The sequence below is a fragment of the Solanum dulcamara genome, chromosome 6 (assembly GCF_947179165.1).
Source record: "Solanum dulcamara chromosome 6, daSolDulc1.2, whole genome shotgun sequence".
NCBI classification, from domain to species: domain Eukaryota; kingdom Viridiplantae; phylum Streptophyta; class Magnoliopsida; order Solanales; family Solanaceae; genus Solanum; species Solanum dulcamara.
Genome location: NC_077242.1, coordinates 14876675 through 14897246, shown reverse-complemented (window position 1 = coordinate 14897246; position 20572 = coordinate 14876675). Strand labels below are relative to the sequence as shown.

Genomic DNA, 20572 nt, shown 5'->3' with positions numbered 1-20572 from the left:
ACTAGCTACTCGAAAAGAAATAAAGTTTGATGATAGTTCCGGGCTGATTTCATAAATGGTTGCTTCAATTTTTATTTTATTGTACCAAAGTTACCAAAAAAATTTCTGAAACATAAAAATCACTCAGACTTTGCTCAATTGTTACAGAACGTTAAAATTTATAACAAGGTAATAATTCAGCTTTGCTTAAGAGCACATCAAGTCACTAAATAATTTTCTTGTAACAAAAAAGTTATTCAATAAGTATCAATGAAAATATCTCTCTGTTTCTTTCTAATGATTTTATGTGATAGTTCGACAAAATTGAACGTCTTTTTTAGTCACAAAAGTTAGCTTAATGACTTTCATTATACATTTATACTTAGGTAAAGTTGAGTAATTGTTTTCCTAACGGAAAAATAATTTAGTAAGTTTAGTTCAACAAAGTAAAAGCTAAGTGTTTATTAATGAAATCAAGGGCCATATAATTAAAAATTCTTGGAAATGTTAGTATTATGACTTAAGGGCATTTTTCAAATGAAAAAAATTATTTTAAAGAAAATTAAAACAATTATTTGCTGATGAAATTAGAATTGGCAGCATTTTAAGTTTTGTTGGCTATGCTTCGAGGTAGCAGGTGAAATTCATTCTTCAATTAATGCAACAGTAAATTGAAGCAGAAAATATTTCCAAGTTTTGGTCTTTCTACATAGATATATAGGAGCTGTAAATCCAAATCTACATATTACTAATCCTATAGTACAGATAATATTTCCATAGTTTTAATTAGGCTGCAGCAGTCACAATGAATCAATTCTTCAAAAGCTCGAAAATGGCTCTGATGTTCTGTAAAAATTAAAGAGAGAAGAACTGAGATAAATTTTCTGTGTATATTTATGCCATGTACATTTAGTTTATATAGAACTATACAATGGAGACAAGGAGATATGGGCTATAAAATCTGTACAAAATTCTACTCTATATGCCCATAACTATATGGGCATAAATATATTAAATGTACATTTTAAATTTGCTTGTGGTATATTATATATATATTTATATATATATATATATATATATATAATGTTATGTGGAGGAGAAGTCTCCACGTGTATGCTGAAGAGTTTTAAACTCTTCAGCTTCTTCTACGCTTGTCCTCATCTCTTTCTTTTCTTTTTCTTTGCTCTGCAGCTTTCATTTTCTTCTTCTTCTCTTCTTCTGCTTTGGTGCAATATTCCTCTTCTCCAACATCCCCCCTCAAGTTGGAGGGGAGTGTGAGCACCTTCAACTTGCGCAGGATCGCCTGATGAGAAACCCCAGAGAGGGGTTTAGTGAAGAGATCGGCGAGTTGGTCCTTGGAAGGAACAAATGAGAGTGAAATCAAACCAGAGTGAAACTGTTGGCGCACAAAATGACAATTGAGCTCAACATGTTTGGTGCGCTCATGGAAGACCGGGTTTCGAGCTATATGGATGGCTGCTTGACTGTCTGAGTGTAGCGGAATCGGAAGAGAAATCGGAGCAGAAAGATCTTCAAGAAGGCGAACTAACCAAGTAAGTTCAGTAGTAACACGACGCATGGACCTGTATTCTGCTTCTGCGGAGGACAAAGAGATCGAGATTTGTGTCTTTGATTTCCAAGAGATTGGAGCTCCTCCGAGGGTAATAAAAAAACCACTGACCGATTTGCGTGAATCTTTACAGGAGGCCCAGTCCGCATCGCAAAAGGCCAGTAAGGAAAATGATGGATCGGAAGAAAGTAGGATGCCTTGAGCTGGATCTGTGTTCAGGTAGCGTAAAACGCATAAGGCAGCCGAGAAATGAGACAAACAGGGTCGTTGCATGTATTGACTCAAAGCAAGAACAGCAAAGCATAGATCTGGGCGAGTGTTGGTCAAATAGTTCAACTTGCCAACCAAGTGACGATAAATAGTGGGATTATCCAAGCGAGGACTGTCGTCTGCTCGAAGCTTGAAGGAGGGATCCAGCGGAGAAGTGACTGAAGGCAGATGAGAGACATCGAATTCATGAAGAAGTTCCATGGTAAACTGGCGTTGATTGACAATAAAACCTTGATCTTCTCTCAAAATTTCCATGCCAAGAAAATGATGAATTTGTCCTAGGTTTTTGACTTTGAACTCTGTGTTGAGAAAGCATTTGATATTGTCGAGTTCATACAAATCATTTCCAGTGAGGAGAATATCGTCGACGTATACTGCTAAGATAGAAGTAAGTGTCCCATTGTGTTTGAAAAATAGGGAGTAATCATTTAAGGAGGAGGAATAGCCTTTGAAAGCTAGAGCTCCTGCAAGTCGAGCATACCACTGCCGGGAAGCCTGCTTTAAACCATATAGGGATTTCTTCAGAAGACAGACATGGTTAGGACTAGGAGGTGTCAGTCCTGCTGGAAACTTCATAAAAACCTCTTCTTGGAGGTCACCATGTAAGAATGCATTGTTGACATCCAATTGTAAAACAGACCACTTCTTTTTAGCTGCAATGGTAAGCAGGCACCGGATAGTGGTCATCTTCACAACAGGTGAAAAAGTCTCTCCATAATCTATACCTTCCCTTTGTATATCCCCCCTCACTACTAGTCTGGCCCTTAGTCATTCAATCTTTCCATTGGAGAGATGCTTTATCTTGTATACCCATTTGCAAGGTAAAACTTTCTTTCCTTTAGGCAGCAAGACAACATCCCAGGTGTGATTTGTTGCCAAGGCCTAAAGTTCGGAGTTCATAGCCTCTCTCCATGCTGAATGTTGGGAAGCCTGGTTATAGGAGGTAGGCTCAGTGATAGTAGAGAGGGAGTGGATTAGTTTCTGATTGTGGAGGGATAAGGAGGAGAAAGCATATCCTTTTGGCTTGTGAGGGTGATCAAAACAAGTTGTCCATGGATCAGTGAATATGACACTATTGCAAATATAATCTTTTAGGTAGCCAGGTTCATGAGACATCCTGCTAGATCTTCTTGGTAGATCTGTGACAGAAGCAGGGGCAGGAGTGTCTGGTGATGTAGGTGGAGATGTTTGTTGAGGAGGTGTGGATTCGGATTGGGTCCTGTAGGTAGAAGTATTAAGATCATGATCTGAGGAAGAAGGGTAGTGCAAAAAAATAGGTGTGTGGGAGCTATTAGATGAGCTGAAAGGAAAATGTGATTCATGAAATCTGACATCTCTGGATACAAACACTTTCCTTGTATCAAGAGATAACAGTTTATACCCCTTCTGCTGTAAAGGGTATCCCAGTAGGACACAAGCAGTAGCCCTTTCATCAAACTTGTTTTTCCCTTGTCCCAGGGTAGAGGCATAACATAAACATCCAAAATTTCTCAAATGGGCATAGGTAGGTTCTTGTCTAAAAAGTACTGCATAAGGTGTTTGTCCCTTTAGAACACTAGATGGTAGTCTATTAATGATATGAGTAACTGTTAGAACAGATTCTCCCCAGTAGATCATTGGCAATTTTGACTGAAACATTAACCCTCTTGCAATTTCTAAGAGGTGTCTATATTTTCTCTCAACAGTTCCATTTTGTTGAGGTGTGGCAACACAGGATAACTGATGTAAGATTCCTTGAGAAGCAAGAAATGCTGATTCTTGTGTCCCTTTCCCCAATTCTAAAGCATTGTCAGATCTAATCATTTTAACCCTGATATTGAATTGTCTCTCTACCATGGACAGGAAGCTTTTTAGTACAGGAAAAGCATTACTTTTAGTGCTTAGTAAGAATGTCCATGTCCCTCTACTGTATTCATCTACTATGGTGAGAAAAAACCTGAAACCATTGTAAGTACTACACTTGTAGGGTCCCCAAATGTCTATATGAATGAGATCAAAAATATGTGTGGATTTGATGTTGCTAGTAGGAAAGGGTTGTTTAGTTTGCCTAGCTCTAGGACATATGTCACAAACAAAATCAGAAGTGGATTCACATGAAAGAAAACTTAAATGTTTCATTGCTGAAAATGGAAGATGTCCCAACCTTACATGCCAAAGTTTTACACTAGGAGTGGCATTAACATGTACTGAATTAAAAACTGAAAATGATTGTGGGATGGGATCTGGAGATACATCATTGAAACTATTTCTAGACTTGTCAGTGTTGGAATCCAATAAATAAAGTCCTTCTCTAACTTCACCAAAAACTTGAGGACTCCTCACTGAAAGGTCCTGCAAGAAACATCCAGTAGCAGTGAATAGGACATCACACTGAAACTGAACACAAAACTTGTGAATTGAAAGTAAATTATACTTAAAATCTGGCACAAACAGTACATCAGCTATGACCTGCCCTGGCAAAATAGAGATGCTTCCTATATGGGTCACACTTACCTTGAAAGAATTAGGTAAATTAATGTTCAAAGGCACAGTTAGGGGTTCTAGAAATAAGAAGGAATTGGGGTCAAAACATATGTGTTCTGAGGCTCCTGAATCAATTATCCAAGTATCTTGCTTAAGATTAGTGGGTATAGAATTTGAGTATTTAAAGATGGTACCAGCTACTGCATTTGCATTGATTCCTGTTTGTGTCAATTTGCTTTGCTTGTATATTTGTATCATCTCTGCAATCTGCTGCTTGCTGAACTGTTCCTCAAAATTTTTATCACTGATTCCAGGATCTGTCCTGGTAATGTCTTCATCTGCTTGCTGAGTCAAGGTTGCATTTGCTTTAATCTGAGACTGATAGTTTCTGGAGTTGGTGAACTCAAAATCTGCAGGAAATCCATGCAGTCTGTAGCAATTATCATGCACATGCCCTGTTTTTCCACAATGAGTGCATGACAGGTTTGGATCATATTTCTTCTTACCCTTAAATCTGTTCTGTGACTTATCATGTTTCTGATTCTGACCTGGATTGCTATACCTCTAGTATGTGTTTGTTCCTGTTACTGCTTGATGTTTGAATCTCTGTGTATTTCTTCCCTGTCCACTGGCCATGAATGCTGCAAACTCAGCAATCAGTTTGTTGTCCTGTTGTTTTGCTTGACTTGCTGCCAGAAATGATCCAGAATCAGAGATGTAGTTTGTGTTTGCATACACTTCCCTTTGACTCTCATCCTGCAAAAGCAATGAATATGCAACATCCATTCCAGGTAAGGGATTCATCATAAGTATATTTCCCCTTGCCTGAGCATATACATCATTCAGTCCCATTAGGAACTGAATCAACCTTTGATCTTCTAGTGATTTTGTTAATTTTGCTTTCCCATCACAAGTGCACTTACATGAGCAACAAACAATTACATTTATCCCATCCAATTCATCCCATAGTCTCTTAAGTTTGGTGAAGTAACCTGCAATGTCACTATTCCCTTGTATTAGACTTGTTAATTCCTTCTGCAGGTGGTAGATTTTGGCACCACTTGACTTGCCAAACCTCTGCTCCAGACTGTCCCAAAGTTCCTTAGCAGTTTTGGAACTCATTACACTATCTGCAATATCCTTAGAGAGTGCATTTGATATCCAACATATGATCATGTCGTTAACACAACTCCATTGTTCAAAATCTGCAGATTCCAGTTCTGGAGCCCTGCAGGTTCCATTGATGAAACCAAGTTTCTTCTTGGCTAATAAGGATAGGAGGATGGATCTCCTCCAACCTGGATATCCTCTTCCGTCGAAAACATTGTTGACCAAAGTCATACCAGGTGAGTCGGAATTGTTTAGGAGGTAAGGATGACTGCTTTCATACGTGGTTCCTTTCTCTCCACTTCCTGACTTAACTTGAGTTGCTTCAGGTATTTTGCTTCAACAAGGATTTGAAGATGATGATGATGTAGATCTTGAAGGTGATGATGATGATATAAACACAGATCTGAATTGAGCTTAGGAATGCTCTGATACCATGTAAAAATTAAAGAGAGAAGAATTGAGATAAATTTTCTGTGTATATTTATGCCATGTACATTTAGTTTATATAGAACTATACAATGGAGACAAGGAGATATGGGCTATAAAATCTGTACAAAATTCTACTCTATATGCCCATAACTATATGGGCATAAATATATTAAATGTACATTTTAAATTTGCTTGTGGTATATTATATATATATTTATTTATATATATATATATATATATAATGTTATGTGGAGGAGAAGTCTCCACGTGTATGCTGAAGAGTTTTAAACTCTTCAGCTTCTTCTACGCTTGTCCTCATCTCTTTTTTTTCTTTTTCTTTGCTCTGCAGCTTTCATTTTCTTCTTCTTCTCTTTTTCTGCTTTGGTGCAATATTCCTCTTCTCCAACATGTTCTTTAATCGATCAGTCCAATTACCCATACGAACTCACATGGTCCGACAGCTGTGTCAACTTTTTGAGTCCCAAAGATTACCGGAGGTTGTCATAACAAGTCCCGCAAATTATGTTCCATTGACACCCATAAGTTTTTTGGAGAGAGCAACAATTGTTTTTCGCGATACAACTTCCATTGTGTTTGGCTCTTCTGTGAAGTATACTTGGGAACAGACACACTCTAGGTGTCTAAAACTTGCTTCTGCTTTGGTTCAGCTAGAGATTTCTCGAGGAGATGTGGTAATATACCTTAATAATGTATATTGTTAGATGCCTTTTGATTTATTGATAGTAATATGGATTTGAACATTAATTTTTGAAGGTTGCAACTCTGGCTCCGAACGTACCAGCAATGCAAGAGCTGCATTTTGCAGTACCAATGGCTGGAGCAGTTCTTTGTACGTTAAATACTCGTCTTTATTCATCCATGGTGGCTGACTTGCTCAAACATTCAGAAACCAAGATAATATTTGTTGATCAACAATTGCTCCAAATTGCTGAAGGAGCACTCAATCTTCTTTCAAAAGACAAAATAATTAATAAAGATGTATGATGACACGGTACGCACCATTCAGGAGGTACGACATGTAAAAGACTTGAAGAAGAATCTATTGTCTTTGGGACAATTAGATAATAATAAATGTTCATATAAGACTTATGGTGGAATCATGAAAATATCAAAAGGAGCGCTTGTAGTGATGAAAGCGGAATAACTTGCTGCAAATTTATATGTGCTTAAAGGTGAAACACACCAAGAAAGAGAAGCATTAACAGCGTTAGCAAGTTCATTTGAAGAATCAACGATGATGTGGCGTCGTAAATTTGGCCATATGTCGAAACGAGGTTTGGAAATTCTTGCTGAGCAAAAGCTTCTTCTAGGGCTCAAAAATGTTTCACTACCCTTTTGTGAGCATTGTGTTACCAGTAAGTAACATAGACTAAAGTTTAGCGGTTCCTCTGCTAAAAGCAAGAAAATATTAGATTTGATCCACTCTGATGTCTAGCAAGAACCGCTAGAGTCCTTAGGAGGAGCAAAATATTTTGTGTCATTTATCGACAATTAATCCAGGAGAAGTTGGGTGTATACAATCAAGAGAAAGGTAGATTTTTTTTTTGATTTTTAAAGAGTTCAAAGCGTGGGTGAAACTTGAATTTGAGAAAAAGATCAAGTGTTTGAGGACAGACAATGGAGGAGAATACACTGGTGATGAATTTGATAACTTCTGCAAACAAGAAGGTATTAAAAGACAGTTCACAGTGGCATATACTGCACAACAAAATGGATTAGCAGAGTGGATGAACAGAGCCTTATTGGAACGGATAAGAGCTATGTTGGCAACTGTAGAATTGAAAAAACCATTCTGGGCAGAAGTAGTCAAAATCGTCTGTTATGTGATCAATCGGTCATCATCAACCGCAATTGATTTGAAAACGCCAATATTTTGCATACAAAGCAGAGGTGCGAAGCGAAGGTGCGGTCCAGGTGTAGGAAAGACCAATCGCAGAGACAAATTAAAAGAGATTCCTGCCTCCGAGCGGGGGTAGTTGGAAGAATTTCTGTTGCCGTATCCGATGATGCTAGCGCAGTCAGAAGAATGAGTCAAGTGAGAATTCATTGATTCAACAACTTAGTGTCTTGTTTTCTTCGCTACTTTTTTTTACATAAGGTCCGCAGGAAAGCGGTTGAAAAAAAAGAGAGACTGAATTTCTTCCACCTTCCCTATAGGAGTAGTGAAGAAGTCTAGATTTAGTTGGTTATTCACCAGTGGAAATAATAATTCAATTTTATCGAGTGATTGACTGAGAAATCAATCAACATCGTTCTTCTTACGAGCATCTTTGAACCTCTCCTTTACCTTTACATGGACAGAAAAACCAGCTGATTATTCTTGCTTACATATATTCGGAAGTCCTACTTATGTTATGTACAACACCCAAGAAAAATTGAAATTGAATCTGAAATCCAAGGAATGCATTTTCTTAGGATATGCTGATGGAGTTAAGGGGTATCTGTAACACCTCAAATATTTCTACGTCAAGACTCGAATAATTTTTCGTGTGCGTATAGGCTTGAATTCGAAGACTTCAAATTGTATATATGAGTTAGGATCAATTACTAAGTATTTGAAGTATATTAGAGGTGTTTTAGGGTCATAAGGGATCTCTAACACTAAGCCGAGTCCAAAGAATTTCTACCGGCTAAGTTTTTCGATGAGTCCATATAAGGGTCAACTTTAAATGACCATATATCCTAATATATAATGAATTGGGTGTACCATAACATATCAAATTAAAGGTCTTTGAGTCTTCTTTCCAACGCCACCAATTTTGCCTCATTTGGAGTTTGGAGTAAAATGTTATGACCATTTTATTGGAGACGCTCTATCCTGGCAGAAGTCCGCGATGGATCCGCGACGCGGAGAGGACACAGACTCCACTGCCTAAGACGAACGACGCCCCCTTTATTTTTGTAGGGTATTTTTATCCTATAATCCTTTGGGGAGTTATTCTAATATCTCTAAACTTGTAGAAAATAGTTTTCCTCATTAAAAACCCTCTCATTCACTTCTAAACATCAACGCTCAAGAATTTTCAAGAAAGCATCAAGTTAGGGTTCTTTTTCAAGATTCTTCAACAAGGTAATTCCTTCGTAGATTTCAATCTTTCCAAAACAAACTTCTTCATCTATTTATGAATTGCTAAGAGAAATCTTAAATTCTAACCATAGGATTTTCAAGAAAATAAATCCAAGAATTTCAAAAAAGGGTCTCTTGATTGTTCTTCTTCAAGTTAAGATTTTTCATCAAGATTTATGGAGATTTTAAGGTATGTAAGGCTAACCTAAAATATGGATTGAGTTCTTCCATATGCCCCATAGATGTGTTGGATAGAAATTGTGGAAGACTTGAACCCTCCATAAATATTTTCTTGAATTTTCCTAAAACCCTAGAATATCTTTACATACTATTAATTGATTGATGATCTTTATGACTTGAATTCTTGAACAAATTACTTTTCATATGATATTTCATAAACTGTAGCCATATATTTATTGATTGTAAATGATTATGTATATGTATTGATGAAAAGCATGAATTGGGATAGCTAGAAATGTGAATGACATTAAATAGGAACATAACTTATTCTTTTCATACAAGTATATCTAACTACTCTTGAAAGATGTGATTGAGACTAATTGGATAGTATGATTTGTTGAAAGGTTTGATTGTGATAAAATTGATAAATTGATAAGGGTCCACATGAGACTTGTTGATATGATTAGATTAAACTGATTTGGTAGAGTTTTATGAGCATTGAGTCTTGGGAGGAGTATCGAGCACCGAATTGGGTAAGAATAAGTAATAACTCAAACCCAAGTCAAACGTAGGAAAGGATTGGACCATTAAAGCCGGATGTTTCCCAAATTACCGTCCTGACATGATAGGACTTGATTGATTGTGGATCCATGATTGTTGATTCATTCCTACCCTGACAAGGTATGAATGGACGTGGCAACTGTTATGTCGGAAAAAGACGAGTTTAAAATCGATTTCAACTTTTTTTTAGAGAAAAAATCAATTTTAATAAAAGAAGAGTCGCCACTTAATTTTTTAAAGAAATTAAGAAAACTTAATTTAAAAGACCCTAACAACTTTAAGTCTTAAAAATTCAGAGAAAAAGGTACGAGGTTCATATTACTATTTTAAGAAGGTTTTAGCACTTAAAATAGCCGCTAACATGCGGTTGTCCAACGATTTAAAAATTAGTTGACTAATTTTGGAAAAATGTGTTTTAAACAATAATCGAAGAATTAAACAATTTGAAAGAAATATAAATTTTTGAAATATTTTTAGATAATTTATAAGAGAAATAGACTTGCTAAAAAAATAATTAAATAAAAGAGGGATAATTAAATGAATTATTTAAATTAAACAAATGATCATAAAAATGGTTTTTCTTTAAGGGATTTAATTAGGTTAAACTAAACAATTAATGTTAGAATTAATACAGGATAAATAAATATTATTAACTAAAAAAAAGATTAAATACAATAGAAATTAGTGATACCTAGAACAAAACAATTTAGTCTTTAACATTTAAACTACCCCAAATATATATCAATGAAAATATTTTAGAATAGATGGGATAAAAATATTTATATATATTCATATTCTTCGGATCAGCGCCGACTTATTAATTGGAAGACAAAATATAGTTTTTGTCATTTTTCTGCTCGGGTCGACTTCCATCATTTCCGAAGGGCCTATCTACCCCTACCCCTCCTAAGTTTATTTATTGTTGTAATCCTAAAACGATCTAAGAGAAATAATAAAATCTAACGTCCTAAAAGATGTCTAACGTCTCAACTTAATATCCAAGAGGCATTGGACGTACTATTAGGGTAGATTTTAGACTAAAGAAAATATAGTCATCCTAATTAGACACATCGCCAAACAAAACAGATGGGACGAGCAGTTAACACATAAAATCTCAAGTAAGCCTCTAGATTAATTATTTAACATGCTTAAAAACATAGATAAATAGTGAAAGTTATAATAATTATATGTGTGTGCATACAATCAGATATACGAGATTTAATGCAAAAATTCAAACATGATAACATAAAGACATTCTTGATAATTTTTTATTATTAACTAATAATATTTATAAAATCCTATTAACATGATTTTTAGTTAATAGCATGCTGAAAATTTATTAAAATACTATAAATATGATTTCTAAATGTTGTGTTGAAAATTTATTAAAATGTCAAATCTCTTTATAAATAATATTATGAAAACTTACTTAAATTTCTATAAGCATGATTTCTAACAATATATTAAAAATTTATGAAAAATAGTAAGCATGTTTTTAATACCATTATATGTTGAAATATTTATTAAAATATTATAGACACGATTTCAATATAATATGATACATAATTATTAAAATCCTATTGGCATGACTTCTAAATAAAATATCAAAAACTCTTTTAATCCTATAGATATGATTTCTATATGATTTTTATCATGCTAAATAAATTCTTCGGACATGATATCTAAACAATTAATATGTTAGGAAATATTAATTAAAATATATATAGACATGATATATTAAAATTATAAAATCATATGGACATGATGTCTATACAAAATGGTATGTTAAAAATATTAATTAAAATAAATATAGACATGCTATATTAAAATTATAAAATTCTATGGGCATGATGTCTATATGAAATGCCATTCAAATCTAAATATTATTAAACCATCATATTCAAAATTATTTAATAGATCCTACACAGATAATGTCTAAATAGTTAATATGGCAAAGTTATTGTTTTGGAACTATAAGCATGATTTTAAGTTTAAAAGACATGTTATAATGTAGAAATATCATCAAAAGTAATTATTCTAATGAGATTATTTTATTTTATTTTATTTTGTTTTTGAGTGAAGCAAACATCCTGTAAAAAATAATAATATTTATATCGTGAATAAATAAACCTAAGTATGTGGATATGAGTATTATAACTAAATCACATGTATCACAAACACACATAAATTTATGATAAACTAAAAATAAAAATAAGCAAGTAGCAAGTATATTCCCTCCCCATGTATTTTCCCCTTTTTATTATGTACAGAATTTATTATTACACTCCAAAATAATCAAGAGAGAATAATATACAAAATAAAAATAATAAAACAGGAAACTAAAACCATCTGGATCCTGTTCCAAATGAACTCTTCATGTCTTGAACTTTGAAATCCAAATTCTGCTAAACCATAAAGAAAATACAAGCAATATACAAATATAGAGGTATAACATAATCATATGATTTTACTTCGATAAAGTAAACAAACAAGGCAAGAACAATTTTAAAATAATAAACTAACATATAAAGAAAGATTGAAACTAACCTGGATACTTTAGTTAGGAAGAATAGACAAATAGAATCTAACTTGTGATGTTGAGAACAAGCAAAACAACAATAAAGTATGTAAGAAATTTTTCTTATTTCTTTGTTTTGGTTTTAGGAGTGTAAGAAATATAAAGTAAAATATATTTTGTTCTTTTCCTTTCTTTCTCTACTCTTTTTGTGTTCTCTTTCTGTCTGTCTCTCTTTTTTTTTGTCCTTGTGTGTGTCATCCCTTTTTTTTTCTCCTTCTGTGTCTCTCCTATGTGTGTCTTTATATTGATGAATCCCATGGGTAAAATGTCATGAAGTCAACAAAGACAAACGGCCAAAAACTTTAATTCAAAAATTTCAAATAAGTCATAAACATAGCCATCAATTTCAAAAGGAAATCCCTCTTTTTTTTAAAAAAACCTTTGTCAACAAAATCAAATAAATCGACTTTCCAAGATTTGCTCCTAAAATCATTCAAAAGATGGTGCAAAAGTCAAAAAGTTATGAAACACAACTAAGCAAAGTCCTAAAATTGTGGCCATAAAGCCCTTATTAATAAATGTAAAAAATTATTTTCTTAAAAGAATAAAGACTTAAACAATAAACAGAGACTACCGTAAACCCAAAAATAAGAGTTTGTTCAAATATACAACAGCAAGTAACTTGGAAATAAGGAACACTCAATCTCAAGGCCAAAATAAAAATCTATTAATTAAGTAGACATGTAATCATCCTTCCAAATAATTAAAAAATATTTTAAACTTGTTTAAAGAAAGTGGATGCTAACTTTATTTAAATTAGTGGAGTAATTACTTTATTTAAAGGAGTGGGTTACTAACTTCATTCTAAATTTAATAAAGGAGGCAAGATTAATTATGATAAGGAGACTAAATCTGGTAAAAGGGAAGTAATATCCAAAGCAAGCAATATTTTGATGCGAATCAGTCAATCATGCTTGAATTTCCAAATATAATGAATAATTAACAAGAATAGGAGAACACCAAAGATGTGAAAATATTTGTAAATCCAACTACTAAATTAGACCATAATAAAGCTAAATACACAAGCTGTAAATTCAAGGAGAAATAATCAACTATATATCAAAGTCAACCCAAAATAACCAAGTTCTAGCAGTATTCATTCATTTTTTTTAGAATCAAAACAGGATGAATTTGCAAAAAATGGAGAACGTAACACCGTCTTAACGCTTAAAATCCAAAGGAATAACAAACATATTGTTACGAATCGTATTCAAATAGCTTTATTAACTAAGTCATTCGGCATAGAAAATGAAATCGAAACTAGAAAGAGAGAATTCTTTTCAGACTAATTAAGGAGGACAATCAGATTAGAAGCCACCAAACTTATACAAAATGATTAATCTTCAAATTGACTCGAGATGCCAATAATTTTAACAAAGCTAAAGACATATGAGCATCCACAGAGAAGACACATATTCAAACAAAATTATTTGGAGCTAAAATGATAATAGAATATCAACGAAATGAGTCAAGCGGAAGATCGATGTTAAGCCAAGAACTCACATACGAATCATGCCAAACAACAAACAAGTGTGAGAGTCAATTCATCAAAGAGTTTTAAAAAAATAAAAGTGAGGGTTAGGAAGCCCATACTAGAGACGAATTTGTAAAGATCCATTCTTACCCATAAATATTTTGACCTCAAAAACCCCATGTTCTTACCGAATCGGCCTCAAATCATGTCAATTTTCTTCATCATTTGTGACTGTTGGCCGACGCTTGGTCCTCGTCATTGCTCTCTGATGGAGAGACAGTCTTCTTCGAACAGCATCTCGCCGGAGACGTCTGTAACACCCCTCCAATATTTTCTCTAAGATTCAGACCCTTCTTGTATACAGGTAGGGTCGAACCTGAGTATTGAGGGGCGTACGCAAGAGCTAGGATGAGTCCCCGAGAAATTTAAGGATGTTGGAGGCGATGTGGGGTCACAAGGGGCCCCTAGGACCAAATTAAATCCAAGAGATTCGTCGTGGCTAAGTCTTGGGATGAGTTCATATAATGGGTCGACTTCTAACGACCTTATCTTTTGAAAGACGACAATCTGGGTAGACCACGACCTATCAAATTAAAGGTCATCGAGTCTTCTTTCCAACGCCACCAAGAATGTACATTTTGGAGTTTGGAGTCAAAAGATATAACGATCCTAAGACGAACTAGCACGGCAGGAAGTTCATTTTGGGCCTGGGTTGCAACTGCTGGGGAAATGGTCTTGGCGCTATAAGGGCGCGACGCGCCACTATCGCGCTAGGAACATGCCTCAGTAGTTTGGTCCTTTGTGCGATGCGCCACTAAAAGTTGTGCAGGGTTTTTCAAGCCTAATTTCCAGAACCCAGGAACAATGGCCTTGGCGCTGTAAGGGCGCGATGAGCCACTATTGCACCAGAAACATGGCTCAGTAGTTTGGTCTCTGGCGCGGTGCGCCGCTACGAGGTGTGCAGGTTTTAGGCGTAATCAGCCTGGCGCTGTAATGGCGCGACGCGCCATTATCGCGCCAGGTGCATTTTTGCTTATTTTTCAGAACTTTTGAGAAGGGGCAATTTGGAATTGTCCCAAATTATATATGTATCCTCCTTGAGCATTTGGAGACACATTTTTCAGCCTCCACTCTCTCTCTAGAAAAGCCCTAGGAAACTCTCTCCTCTTCATCTTCTTCTCCATTTCTAACAAGAGATTGTTCCAAGAGCTTCAAGACTTCAAGCTTTCCATTGAAGACCCAACAACAAGGTTTTTTCAAGAGTCTATTCTATGGTATGTAAGGCTATCTAAAACATGGGTTGAGTCCACCCATGTTCCCTATACCTTCTTTGAGGATAAATGCCCATAGAAATGGAGTTTCTTGCTAGGGTTGTGTTCAAATGAGTTTTGTTGTCTATTAGAGTAATTTTTGCTATGTTGATGAGGTTTAGTCAAGAACTTCCAAAAAGAGTCTTTGTGTGAGTATGAGTTGATGAAGATGAGTTGTTAAATATGTTTTATTGATTTTCTTAGCTATGTGGATTATGATAAAAGATGCTATTTTCTTAAAAATGATGCTTATCTTGAATTGTAGATTTAAAGCCTTGGAATTGTGATGAGATTCAAAGATTGATTAAATGGATAGAGGAAATGATTGGTTATGTTTACATGTTGCTATAAATGTGCCTTTAAATTTCTCTTGAAAGATGTGATTTAGAGATGATTAATTGAGCTAGAGTGGATGAGTTGACAAGGTTTAAATGAGACTTGTCGATATGATTTGATTGAGTCGATTGGATGGAGTTTTATGAGCATTGAGTCTTGGGAGGAGTATTGAGCACCGAATTAGGTAAGAGTAAAGTCCATATTCGAACCCAATAACTACGTCACCAAACGTTGGAGGGGATTAAACCGTTAAAGTCAGATATTTCCCCAAATGTTTTTCATGACATTATAGGACTTGGTTGGATTAGATCCATGATTGGTTGACTCGTTCATGCCCTAGCAAAGCATGAACGAACGCAGCAACAACGTCGGCTTGTTGTACTATCACTGGCTCATAAGTGATGGTTATCGGATAAGAGAAACTCCCACATAGGTCTTGATAGTACTCTGAGTCAGATTGAGTTGAATGATATGTGATTGGTCCCGTCTAAACTATATTCTTATTTAGATCTAGGACACTTGATTGAGTTGTTATTTCTCTTGAGTTGAGTTCTGAGTGGGTTTGATGTTTCCTTTATGTCATTTCATTCGGCCATTTTACATACCAGCACATTCCACGTACTGACGCCAATTGGCCTGTATCATTTCATGATGTAGAGATAGGTACCAGAGATCACTAACCGGTGCTCCGTTGAAGATCCCCACCCCCTCCCAGCTAGCGGTGAGTCCTCCTAGTTCCGAAGGATGTTGAGCTCTTTTTGTATAGTTCTGATGTTACTTGTTTTATTTTGATTGTTGGTAGCTATGGGCTTGTCATGGGCATCTTCCAAATTGTAGATAGAGGCTTCATAGACCGGAGTGTAGAAATGTTGGATTGTTCTTTTGAGTAGCCCTTTTTAAAATTTCTTGTTGAGTTGATGATTGTTTGGCCTTTGGCCCTAACTTATGAACAGTATACCCTTAATTGAGTTTTTTGCTAAGAGAATGTGATTGAATGAACGTGTGACTGGACCAGGTGGTTCGCTCGGAGGTCAGAAGTGGCCTTCCAGTGCCGGCCACGCCTAGGGTACCCTCTCGGAGCGTGACAAACATGGTATCAGAGCACAAAGTTCAAGTGTCCTAGGGAGTCTATGAAGCCGTGTCTAGTAGAGTCTTGCTTATGGGTGTATTGTGCACCACACTTATAATCAGGAGGCTATAAGACATTAGGAATTGTTTCACTTCTTTCATACTCTGGAATTCGTGCGATAGAGTTAAACTCTATAAAACTCCTTTCTAATTCGTACGTTTATACGTTACAGATAATGCCTCCTAAACGTATGGCTAGCCAGAGAAATGTTGATAACGCCGAGATGCCCCAGTCAGAGGTACGCCCAGCAAGGGCTAGGGTCTGACCTACGAGATATGCGAAGGCACCTCAAATGCCTGCTACTCCGCCTGCAACCACATTAGAGGTAGAATTTCGAGGGGCAATTGCAATGCTCACTCAATTAGTGGCTGCCCGAAATGGTAACCAGAGTTCGCCTCTCTTAGATCTAGTCCCCAAGAACCGTTTGTTGCCGCCAGAATTTGAGACTTTCTGAGAATAAATCCGCCAGCATTCACGGGTTCGAAGGTTGATGAGGACCCCCAAAATTTTATTGATGAGATATGGAAAATTTTGAAAGCTATGCATGCTACGGAAATTGAGGGGGTTGAGTTGGTGTCTTATCAACTCAAGGATGTGGCAAACATCTGGTATAACGAATGGGAGAAAGGTAGGGGTGAGGATGGTGAACCTGCTAGGTAGGATGAATTTGAGGGAGCCTTTCTTGACCACTTCTTTCCCCGAGAATTGAGGGAAGAAAAAGTGGAGGAATCTGTAAATCTGAAACAAGAAGGCATGACTATTAAGGAGTATGGCCTGAAGTTTATCCAGCTGTCCAGGTATTCTCCAGAAATGATCCCAGATATGAAGTTAAAGATGAGGAAGTTCGTCTCCGGGTTAGGGAGGCATGTGAAGAAGGAGTGTAAAGCAGCATTGCTAATCTCCGATATGGATATTTCTAGACTAATGGTGTATGCTCAACAGGTGGAGGATGAGAAGAAAAAGGACAGAGAGGAGCATCTGAGCAAAAAGGCAAGATCAGTTGGGCATGAGAATGAGCAGAGGCAAAACAAGGGCAACAGGTCCTTCTTCCAGAAGAGGCCTCCCAATTATGCCTTATTTACTGCAAGTGCACCTATGCCGCAGAACAGGTATGACTGGCAAGGACAGAGTCGCCAAAATTTCAGACCCCAGGGTTCTCAATCACAAGCTAGCGTGGGTCAAGGTTCGCAAGGGAAGCCACCATGCGTCAAGTGTGGTAAACTCTATTTGGGAGAGTGCAGAGCGGGGAGGGCTGGTTGTTTTAAATGCGGCCAAATGAACCATTTCCAGAGAGAGTGTCCAGCATGGGGAGACAGGGCCCGGTTCTCTACTACCGCACCACCGACTAGGGGTGAGCAGAGGGGCACTACTTCAGGCACTAGGGGAGGTACGAACCGTTTATATGCCATAGGTAGTCACCTAGATCAAGAGAACTCTCCAAACGTCGTGACGGGTATGATTCGAGTCTCTTCTCTTGATTGTTATGTATTGATGGATTCGAGTGCCACCCTATCCTTTGTAACTCCTTACGTGTCTAGTAAATGTAATAAAATTCCTGAATGCCTTCTTGAGCCTTTCAGTGTAGATACTCCAGTTGGTGATTCTGTCTTAGCTGAGAGAGTCTATAGAGATTGCACTATGTCAATTTATCATAGGGATACCTTGGCTGACCTAGTTGAGTTGTACATGGTTGATTTTAATGTGATCCTTGGCATGGACTAGCTTTATGTCTGTTATGCCTCTATTGATTGTAGAACTCAGGATGTCAAATTCAAATTCCCAAACGAAGCTGTCATAGAGTGGAGGGGTAGTCCTGTTATACCTAAGGGTAAGTTTATTTCTTACCTTAGGGCCAGGAAGCTAATCTCAAAAGGGTGTATCTATCACATTGTCCGAGTGAAAGATGGCAATATTGAGTCTCCATCTCTCGAGTCAGTCCCGATTGTCAATGAGTTTCCCGACGTCTTTCCCGAGGATCTGCCTAGAGTCCCTCTTGATAGGGAGATCGACTTCGAGATTGATGTTCTTCCTGACACCCAGCCTATCTCAATCCCTCCATATAGAATGGCTCTAGCCGAGTTGAAGGAGTTGAAAGAACAGTTGAAGGACTTGTTAGATAAAAGATTCATTAGGCCGAGTGTCTCACCATGGGGTGCTCCGGTCCTATTCGTGCGAAAGAAGAATGGGTCCCTTAGAATGTGTATTGACTACAGGTATCTGAATAAGGTCACCGTAAAGAACAAATACCCTCTCCCTAGAATAGATGATTTATTTGATCAACTTCAGGGTGCCACATGTTTCTCAAAGATAGACTTAAGATCCGGCTACCATCAGTTAAAAGTGAGGGAATGTGATATTTCGAAGACCGATTTTTAGACTCGTTATGGCCACTTTGAATTTTTGGTCATGTCCTTTGGGTTGACAAATGCCCCCGCAGCTTTCATGGATCTCATGAACTGGGTGTTTAAACCATATCTTGATATGTTTGTGATTGTATTCATAGATGATATTCTGGTCTACTCCAAGAATGAAGAGGAGCACGCCTATCATCTTAGAGTCATTTTACAAACCTTGAGAGACCAGGTATTATATGCAAAGTTCTCCAAATGTGAATTTTAGCTTGCATCAGTGGCCTTCTTAGTCCACATTGTATCTGGAGACGATATTCAGGTTGACGCCCAGAAGATTGAAGCTGTGAAGAATTGGCCCAGACCCACATCCCCGACAGAGATAAGAAGCTTTTTGGGTTTGGCCGGCTACTATCGAAGTTTTTTAGAGGGATTCTTATCCATATCGTCACCACTGACTAAGCTGAATCAAAAGAAGGCTAAGTTCCAATGGTCCGATGCTTGTGAGGAGAGTTTCCAGAAACTGAAGGCCAAGCTAACCACTGCTCCTGTCCTGACCTTGCCCTATGGAACAGAGGGCTTTGTGGTCTACTGTGATGCATCCAAAATTAGTTTGGGTTGTGTGTTGATGCAAAGGGGGAAGGTGATAGCCTATGCTTCGAGACAGCTTAAGGTTCATGAGAGGAATTATCCAACTCATGACCTTGACCTGGCGGCTGTGGTATTCGCGCTTAAAATCTGGCGCCACTACTTGTATGGAGTGCATGTTAACGTATTCACCGATCACAAAAGCTTACAATATGTCTTCAGCCAGAAGAAACTCAAGCTAAGGCAAAGGAGATGGCTCAAGCTACTCAAAGACTACGATATGAGCATCCTCTACCATCCAGGTAAAGCTAATATTGTTGCTGATGCTCTTAGCAGGTTGTCTATGGGTAGCACTGCCCATGTGGAGAAGGGAAGGAGGGAATTGGCGTAGGAGGTACATAGATTAGCCCGATTGGGAGTTCGATTCAAAGAGAATAATGAAGGTGGAGTAAACATTCGAGATGGGGCTACGTCCTCACTTGTAGCAGAGGTAAAGGAGAAACAAGATCAGGATCCCGTCCTCCTCCGATTGAAGGTAGTTGTTCACAAACAAGGGGTGATAGTTTTCACCAAAGGGGGAGATGGTGTGTTAAGGTACCAAAGTAGATTGTGTGTACCTGATGTCGATGATGTTTGAGAGAGGATTATGGCCAAAGCGCATAGTTCCAGATACTCTATTCATCCAGGCTCCACGAAAATGTATCATGACTTGAGGGAAATCTATTGGTGGAGTGAGATGAAGAGGGATATTGTGGAATTTGTTTCCAAGTGCCCGAATTGCCAATAGGTGAAGGTTGAGCATCAAAGGCCATGCGGTTTAGCCCAAAACATAGAAATTCTAGAATGAAAATGGGAGATGATCAACATGGACTTTATTACAGACTTGCCGAGGTACCGAAAGCAACACGATTCTATTTGGGTGATTGTAGATAGAATGACGAAATTAGCTCACTTCTTGGCGGTTAAGACTACTGACACAGCAGAATATTATGCAAAGTTGTACATACAGGAAATCGTCAGATTGCATGGGGTCCCTTTGTCTATCATCTCAGACAGAGGAGCCCAATTCACTTCCCAATTTTGGAAATCCTTTCAAAAGGGATTAGGTTCGAAGGTGAACTTGAGTACGACCTTTCATCCCCAGACAGATGGCCAAGCA

General features: G+C 37.1%; 1 pseudogene; it reads left to right on the top strand.

The window, feature by feature from the left end:
- Nucleotides 1-784: 784 nt before the first annotated feature.
- Nucleotides 785-20572, top strand: part of LOC129892413 (isovalerate--CoA ligase AAE2-like) — a 28714-nt pseudogene continuing 8926 nt past the window's right edge.